Source organism: Cervus canadensis, chromosome 4, assembly GCF_019320065.1.
Source record: "Cervus canadensis isolate Bull #8, Minnesota chromosome 4, ASM1932006v1, whole genome shotgun sequence".
Lineage (NCBI taxonomy): Eukaryota > Metazoa > Chordata > Mammalia > Artiodactyla > Cervidae > Cervus > Cervus canadensis.
In genome coordinates this window covers 70080640-70089576 of record NC_057389.1, presented here as the reverse complement: position 1 = coordinate 70089576, position 8937 = coordinate 70080640, and the positions used below count along the sequence as shown (strand labels likewise).

General features: G+C 42.8%; 1 long non-coding RNA gene across 1 annotated transcript in view; it reads right to left on the bottom strand.

Moving 5' to 3' along the window:
- Positions 1 to 8822: 8822 nt before the first annotated feature.
- The window catches only part of LOC122439270, a 9197-nt gene continuing 9082 nt past the window's right edge, over positions 8823 to 8937 (bottom strand). The window contains exon 3 of the long non-coding RNA XR_006268830.1: positions 8823 to 8915. This is a non-coding gene — a long non-coding RNA (uncharacterized LOC122439270). The remainder of the gene's footprint in view (positions 8916 to 8937) is intronic.

The window sequence follows — 8937 nt, the reverse complement described above, 5'->3', positions numbered from 1 at the left end:
TCCTGCCTTCAATCTTCTGCAACATCAGGGTCTTTTCCCTTTTGGTAACCATATATTTGTTTTCTATATCTGTATAGTTTTTAAATAACAACATCAATATTATTATTGACCTGTAATTACTAAATATCGTTTAAGATTTTTCTGTTTTTAGGATATAGCCTATTGGGAAAGTGTAGGATTACTGCCTACAGATAGTGTGTTTTAAATTCACTTGAAATTGTTATTTTCTCTGTGGTTGAGCCACTCATTTGATACACAATGTCATAGGCTAGGTCCCATAGAAAACATAGCCTGAATCAAAAGCTTACATGTTTATACTTTACTGGGGAGCACAAATCCAAGGTATCGGGCATGACAGAACAAGACAGGGAGGCAAGGAACAGGGAGAGATACAGGAGGAAGGCTACTGTTTGGTAGGAACTACATTGCTCCGTCCCGTGGGTCTGTCTCCGAGAGACCATCTGAATGCTTGCATCCTAAGACAGCTCAACACGGAGCAGGAAATGAAGTTTCCATTTGGCGGGTCTCAGCTCTCAGAGGCCAGGGTTCTGCCCATGAACTCTCCCGCACCTCTGTGTAGTACACGTGTGGACATCGTACTGATCCAGTGTCTTGTGCTCCAGTAGCAATAGGCAAGCGTGGGCTGGGAGGCACACCCACGAGGCGAAGCACGGTTGTCTGACACAGTGCACCCTTGGACCCTCAGTGTTGTTCATTCCCTCTCGTTACACCTGGTCTCAATCTGACAATATGGGGTCTCCTCTACTGTGGGAACAAAAGGACTTCACTCCTTCTGAAAGGCAGGGTACAAGTCCAGTCATTCATAAAAATCCCTGAGATGGTTGGATAGCATCTCCGACTCAATGGACATGAGTTTGAGCAGGCTCCGGAAGATGGTGAAGGGCAGGGAAGTCTGGCATGCTGCAGTCCATGGGGTCGCAAAGTGTCGGACACGACTAAGCGACTGAACCACAACAAGCCACAATCTCTCTTAAGATTTAAGAAATATGAGTTAGCGAGACAAGCTACAGTTCTCTGCAGCTGAGGCTGGTTCTGAAGCTCTAAGTGAACATTACATCATCTCCCTCCTGCCATTCAGTCTAGATTTTGTCACTCTCGGCTAATACTTCATCGGCCTGATTGCTTTCCTGAGGAGATAGCCAGACTTTGATTTCTGTGGGGTCAGGTTATAGTTGTTGCAACTGCTTCTTTTCTGTTACCATTGGGTACAGAAGCGGACAGAGATGTCCCAGTGAATCCCCTGGGCTCCAACCCCACTTTTCCCAACTCTGCTGTGTGTAACAGCAACCCTGGTCGCTCGTTGTTATGGGGGCGTGGGGGTTGCCCTGGTAGTATGTTAACACTTCCATCTCCATGTTCATTGGCATTTTGAGCCCAAAGGATCCAGATGGTAATCTGAGCATTAGTTCAGTGGAACCTACACTATATCTTTGGGAAGCCCCTCTCCTCCCCTGAGCGAGTCTAAGATTGTAGCAACAATTTCAATGCATCTGAGTTACTGAAACCATCTGTAAATAGGTCTCCTCCTTTCCCTCCCTTTCCCACTCTGCCAACTGAGGTGTTGTTTGAACTTGCTGACAGTTCGCAAATCATGTGATTTTTAACGAACATGGGGTTTTAAAAGAGCAATACATTTGCTATTTCTGCCTTAAAAAAGTATATCTGCCTTAAAAGTCACTGTTATTAGCATCCTTTCCTCGACCGGGCAAAACTTAGGTGGTCCTCCTTTTCTTCTCTATTTGAGATGCTGTGATTAAAGACTTTTCCTCTACATCCCACAGGCAGTAGCTTTATTTCCTGATTTAGTTCCCAAGGCTATATTCCCATAAGTCCATCTACATTCATGAGGTCTTCACTCTAAGGACCTAGCCCGGGCTCAATATTTATAGACCTTGGACTCTAAGCCCAGTGCAGCTCTCAGTACTGGGCACTCAGTGGTGGCCCAAGCCAACTTGGCCTCTCTCTTCCTCCTGGAGCACAGAGCTGGGAGATAAACGGATAAACAACACAATAGCATCTGGTTACCAGTGATTTGAAGAAGACATACATTTTAGGTTTTATCTGAGGTTGTTATACCCATGTCCTGAGATCTGAACATCAAAAGGGACCTGTCGTGTGAGGACTCAAGTGTTCCAGGCAGAGGGTACTAAAGATGCAAAGTCCCTGAGGTATGAGTAAGAATAATGAGGTAGAGGTTTGAGAGTAATGAGTTCACAACAACGAGGCCAGAAAAGTGTAGGGTAGGCTTCCTTGTCGGTCACAGAAAGGAGCTTGGATTCTGTTCCAAGACAATGGGAAGCTAACAGAGGGTTTGGAGTTGGGGAGTGATAGGATCTGACTTACTTTTCGAAAAGCTTCTCTGGCAGCTGTGATGTGAGGGGCAAGAGTAAAATCCAGGAGACCAGTTAGGAGGAAACTGCAGCATTCCAGGGAAGAGATGAGATTGGGAGCTAAGAGGTCCTTTGTAACAAACAGGGCTTCCCTGGGACTCAGACAGTAAGAAATCCACCTGCAATGCAGGAGACCCAGGTTTGATCACTGGGTCATGAAAGTCCCCTGGAGAAGGGAATGGTTGTCCTGTCCTGTATTCTTGTCTGGAGACAAGAATGGACAGAGGAGCCTGGCAGGCTACAGTCCATGGAGTCGCAGAGTCAGACCTGACTTAGTGACTCACACACACACACACGTGAAAGATACGGTCTATTACCGACTGTATAACTTTAGGGCTCTGTCATTTCCCAACTGATACTGCAGTTGACTTCCTGTTATTCTAGGAGATTCCTGAGGCTAGGCCACCCCCAGAGCTGAGTAAGTGTAAGACAGTAACACATGTTGAGTCAATCTATAGCAAAATCTAACTTCTGCAAAGGGCTTTAGCAATAATAAAGCCTTTTCTCTCTTTTTTTAAAATATTTTATTGAAGTACAGTTGATTTGCAACATTGTATTAGTTTCTGGTATATAGCAAGTGATTCAGATATGTATGTGTGCATGTGCATGCCTGTATGCTAAGTCACTTCAGTCATGTCCTACTCTTTTCGACCCTATGGACTTAGCCCACCAGACTCCTTTGTTCATGGGATTCCCCAAGGAAGAATACTGGAGTTTGGAGTTTCCCAGGTGGTCCAGTGGTTAAGACTCCATGCTTCCACTTCAGGGGGCACGGATTCAATCCCTGGTCTGGGAACTAAGATCCCACATGCTGCATGGTGTGGCCAAAAAGTTAAAAAGTAACAAATAAATAAATAACTTTTTAAAAGGAATACTGGATAGGGTTGTCATACTCTCCTCCAGGAGATCTTCCTGACCCAGGGATCAAACCCATGTCTCTTACATCTCCTGCATTGGTAGGTAGGTTCTTTACCACTAGCACCACCTGGGAAGCCCATATATATGTGTGTGTGTGTGTGTGTGTGTGTCTGTGTGTGTGTGTCTGTGTGTATATATAGATATAGTCTTTTTCATATTCTTTTCCACTATGATTTATCACAGGATATTGAATAGTTCCCTGTGCTATACAGTAGGACCTTGTTTATCCATTCTCTATGTAATACTTCACAGCTGCTAATCCCCAACAACTCCAATCCACTGCTCCCCAACCCTCCTCCCCCTTGACAGCCACAGATCTGTTCTCTGTGTCTGTGAGTCTGTTTCTGTTTCATAGATACGTTTATTTATGTCGTAGCTTACATTTCCCATATAAGTGATATCAGGCGGTATTTGTCTTTCTTTTTCTGACTTACTTCACTTAGCTTGAGAATCACTAGGTCCATCCATGTTGCTACAAATGGCATTATTTCATCTTTTCCTATAGCTGAGTCATATTCCACTGGGTATATATCTCACATCTTCCTTATCCATTCATCTGTGGATGGACATTTAATTTTTCCCATATCCTGGCTATTCTGAATAGTGCCAGATAATACACTGTTTCACTCTATCCTCTCCCAAATCTGCAAGGTGGCTATAATAAGGTCATGAATTTTACATGTCCTCTATGATTTAATCATTGCCACAAACTGTGAGGTGGGAATTATTCATTTACAGCTAAGAGATGAGCAAACTGAGACAGAGATATTCACTTGCCAAAGCCACACAATTAATAGTGCAATACTCAGTAAGAAAAGGCAGAGGAACCAGAGATCAAATTGTCAACATTCTTTGGCTTGTGGGGAAAGCAAAGTAATTCCAGAAAAACATCTACTTCTGCTTCATTGACTATGCTGAAGCCTTTGATTGTGTGGATCGCAATTAACTGTGGATAATTTTTAAAAGACACGGGTATACCAGACCACCTTACCTATCTCCTGAGAAACCTGTATATGAGTCAAGAGGCAACAGTTAGAACTGGACATAGAACAAATAACTAGCTCAAAATTGGGAAAAGAGTATGTCAAGGCTATATATTGTCACCCTGCTTATTTCACTTCTATGCAGAGTACATTATGCAAAATACTGGACTGGATGAATCATAAACTGGAATCAAGATTTCCAGGAGAAATATCAACAACCTCAGATATGCAGATGATACCACTCTAATGGCAGAAAGTGAAGCATAACTAAAGAGCCTCTTGATAAGGGTGAAAGAGAAGCATGAAAAGGCTGGCTTCAAACTCAACATTAAAAAACTAAGATCATGGTATCTGGTCCTATCACTTCATGGCAAATAGAAGGGAAAAAATGGAATCAGTGCAAATTTTACTTTCTTGGGCTCCAAAATCTGTGTGAATAGTGACTGCAGTCATGAAATTAAAAGACATTTCCTCCTTGGAAGGAAACCTAGTGTGTGCATGCTAAGTCACTTCAGTCGTGTCCAAGTCTTTGACCTTATGGACTGTAGCTGGCTAGGCTCCACTGTCCATGGGATTCTCCAGTAAAGAATACTGGAATGGGTTACCATGCCCTCCTCCAGGGGAACTTACTGATCCAGGGATCAAACCCACATCTTCTGCATTTCAAGTGGATTCTTTACTATTGAGCCACCAAGGAAAGTGGAAGTGAAAGTTGCTCAGTTGTGTCAGACTCTTTGAAACCCCATGGACTATACAGTCATGGCATTCTCCAGGCAAGAACACTGGAGTGGGTAGCCTTTCCTGTATCTAGGGGATCTTCCCAACCCAGGGATCGAACCCAGGTCTCCCACATTGTAGGCGGATTCTTAACCAGCTGAGCCACAAGGGAAACCCAAGAATACTGCAGAGGGTAGTCACTTATCCCTTCTCCAGCAGATCTTCCTGACCCAGGAATCCAACCACAGTCTCCTGCATTGCAGGCAGATTTTTTACAAACTGGATTCTTTACCAATAAGGGAAACCTGGACAGTGTGTTAAAAAGCAGAGACATTACTTTGCCAACAAAGGTCTGTGTAGTCAAAGCTATGGTTTTGCCAGTTGTCATGTATGGGATGTGAGAGTTGGACCATAAAGAAGGCTGAGCATCAAAGAATCAATGCTTGTGAATTATGGTGCTGGAGAGGACTCTTGAGAGTCTCTTGGACTGCAAGACGATCAAACCAGTCAATCCTAAAGGAAATCGACCCTGAACATTCACTGGAAGGACTGATGCTGAAGCTAAAGCTCCAAAACTTTGGCCACCTGATGCAAAGAGCCAACTCATTGGAACAGACCCTGATGCTAGGAAAAATAGAAAGCAAAAAGGAGAAAGGGATGGCAGAGGATGAGATGATTAGATAGCATCACCTACTCAATGGACATGAATTTGAGAAACTCTGGGAGAGACTAGAGGACAGAGGAGCCTGGCATGCTATGGTCCATGGGGTCGAAAAAAGCTGGACATGATTTAGCTACTGAACAGAAACAATTTATGTCTTCCTGCAGAACAGGAGATGTACTTCCTGACTTACATAAGGCAAAACTTTGTTTCCAAGCTTAGTTTATTTTCATTACTCCAAACACCCTTAGCCTAAGCCTGAGAATCTAAAATACACTGTTGGGTAAAGGTATTACTTCTCTCACTTCTCCTATTTTTTGAATGAATCTAGTTGAGTCATCTTAATTCCTGCTGGTGCCACTTAACCTATAATGAATAATTTGATGGACAGAAAGTCAACAAACGAAAACTGCTGCTGACATCTCAACGGTCTGCTTTACTCAGCAATCAAATGGTAAGGAGTTAACAAATCCTTATTACTAGAATTAGAGGAACAATTATTCATTAGATTCTCTTAGCTCTCAGTGACAAATCCCATTGTGTTATAGGCATAAAACTGGGACTCAAAAATCTCTCTCTGTCTCTCTCTCACACACACACACCAGTCCAGAGACTGATGAAAATTCAATTAAATTTTCATTAAACTATGTATTCCTTGAAGAACAGTGGCTATGTCTTGTTTACCATTCTAGCATCTGGTCCAGAGCCTGGCTCAGAACAAGCACTCAATCAACATTTGCTGAATAAATTAGCAAACTCTGTAGATGCATATAATTTTTCAAATTTTATTGAAATATAGTTGATTTACAATGTTATGTCAATTTCTGCTGTATAGCGAAGTGATTCAGTTACACAAACACACATACATAAATATTCTTTCAAATTCTTTTTTTCTTTTCATCTTCTTTTCCATTATGCTTTATCACAGGATACTGAATATAGTTCCCTGTGCTATACAGTAGGGCCTTGCTGTTTATCCACACTATATATAACACTTTGCATCTTTTAACCCTGTTACCAATCTTTCCGTCCCTCACCCACCTTCCCCTTGGCAAGCACAAGTCTGTTCTCTATGGCTGTGAGTCTGTTTCTCTTTCGTAGATACATTCATTAGGTACATGGTAAAGTGATTCAGTTATTTGTGTATATATATATATATATATACACCCACATATATATATATATATATATATATATATATATATATATATATACACCCACACATTCTTTTTCAGATTCTTTTCCATTATTATCATAAGATATTGAATACAGTTCTCTGTGCTATACAGTAGGCCCTTGTTGCTTATCTATTTCACATATGTACCTGTTTTTAAAACCTATTTTTCTTTTTTTAAAACTTACTTGGTTTTGGCTGTACTGGGTCTTTGTTGCTGCCTCCTAATTGAGGCGTATGGAATCTCCCCAGAGCAGGGATTGAACCCGTGTTGAACCCTGAACTGCAAGGCAGATTCTCAACCACTGGACCACCAGGAAAGTCCTAGTATGTACCTTCTAACCCCAAATTCCTAATTTATCCCTCCACTGGCCTTACATGGAAGCCAAAAAGTACAGCCAAGTAGCAGAAACTACCTTTCCTCATGGGATGGACTCTCCAGTTTGTCATATCATATTCCTATGGTAGAGTTTTTTTTTTTCTAAGTAAAATATTCTTATGACCACATATTCATTCAAAGAAAAGGGAAATGTAGATTAAGAGGGCATATGAAAAGCAAAACATTGAATGGTGTTTAATACAACTGCAAAATGTGTGTGTGGATGTTATAGCCATGCTTTCCGGGAATATTTTCATTGTATATATTCGACTTTAATTATGGCAGAAGTCCCTCCTTAGGCTGCTGTGAGTCCTATTTTGAATTACTGAATCTGTTCTTCGTTAATGGTTTCACGCCCTCTTGAACTCTCTCTTCAAAGTTCTTTTCAACTTTCCCTTATGGTACTTGTTGACTATCGGTCTCGTGCTGGTATTTAGCCTTAATGGCTTTAGTATTGTCTAAGAGGGCCTGTTTAGTGAAATTAGTTAAGGCCTCTACCTTAACCATGATATCCGTTGTCCCTACAGAGGGTACAAACAAGGCAGCAAGATAGTCATACCACTGGAATATGGATCGTGTCCATCTTGCATGCAGATAAGGGAGGTTTACTGGAGGCTGGTGTAGGCTAGGCTTAATACTGCCATGGGCGAAAGCAAATCCTAATGTGCAAAGCCCCGCCTAGCCAACTGGTAACCATGGCCATAAATTAAGCCCACAGAGCCACCGGGTCCCACTGGGGGCTACCCAGCGGATTCCAGGATTATATTTCCAGCTGGAACCGGGCCACTGAGCAGACTGATTGGGGTGATAGGTAACTTCCAAGATTTGTATGGTCTCCAAATCCAACTTTCTGTTCTTTTTGTTCCCAGCAAATAGTAGCAGGGGCAATCAACTGTCCTTTCTCAGGAGTCATCCAGAAATATTCATCCCAGACCTGGTAGTATTGCTCAAGGCACCGGGAGGCCTGTCCCCCTTTTGTAAGGGAGCCCTTTTCCTCCTTAATTCTCATATATGAGGTATAAGCCTTTGTTATCTCCATAAGGCTGGTGTTCATGTTAAATGTAACCCTATGTCCCTGGCCCATTGATGGCTTCTTCTAACACCAGAGGGCAAAGAAAGGTTATGGTTGGTGAGAGACAGGAAAGTTCCTTTCTGTTGTTAAAGTCCCCATAACGGAGTGATGATACCCACCAGGGGAGTCTGTCTATTACTGACAGGGGCATAGCCCCACATACCCAAGTTCAGAATTGCATTGGTGAGGCCGAGCAGCAGGAGTCGTTTACCCAGCTCCATCCTGTAGAGGGCTCGTCTGGGACCTCGTTTTCTTCTTCCTCCTCAGAATGATCTTGGTTTCCCGTGGGTCAGTGGGGTCCTTCTGGGTGGTCCACTCGGCGTCCTCCGGGTCAGCCTGGTATGCCTTCTTCGCTCTGGTGTGATGGATCAAGGGACAATACCTGCAACTTTAACTGCAATAGGGGTAGTTAGAACAACATAAGGGCCCTTTCACCAAAGGGCTAGCAAATCATGTTTCCAATCTTTGACCCATACTTGGTCACCAAGTGTAAACTCATGAATCTGTTCCCCAAGGGGGAACGGCACCCTTTCTTGTACAAACTTAGTTACCCGATTTATTACCTTACCCAGTTCCATCTGCTGTGAAATCCTATCCCCCCTTACCCGAGGCAAATTTGTTG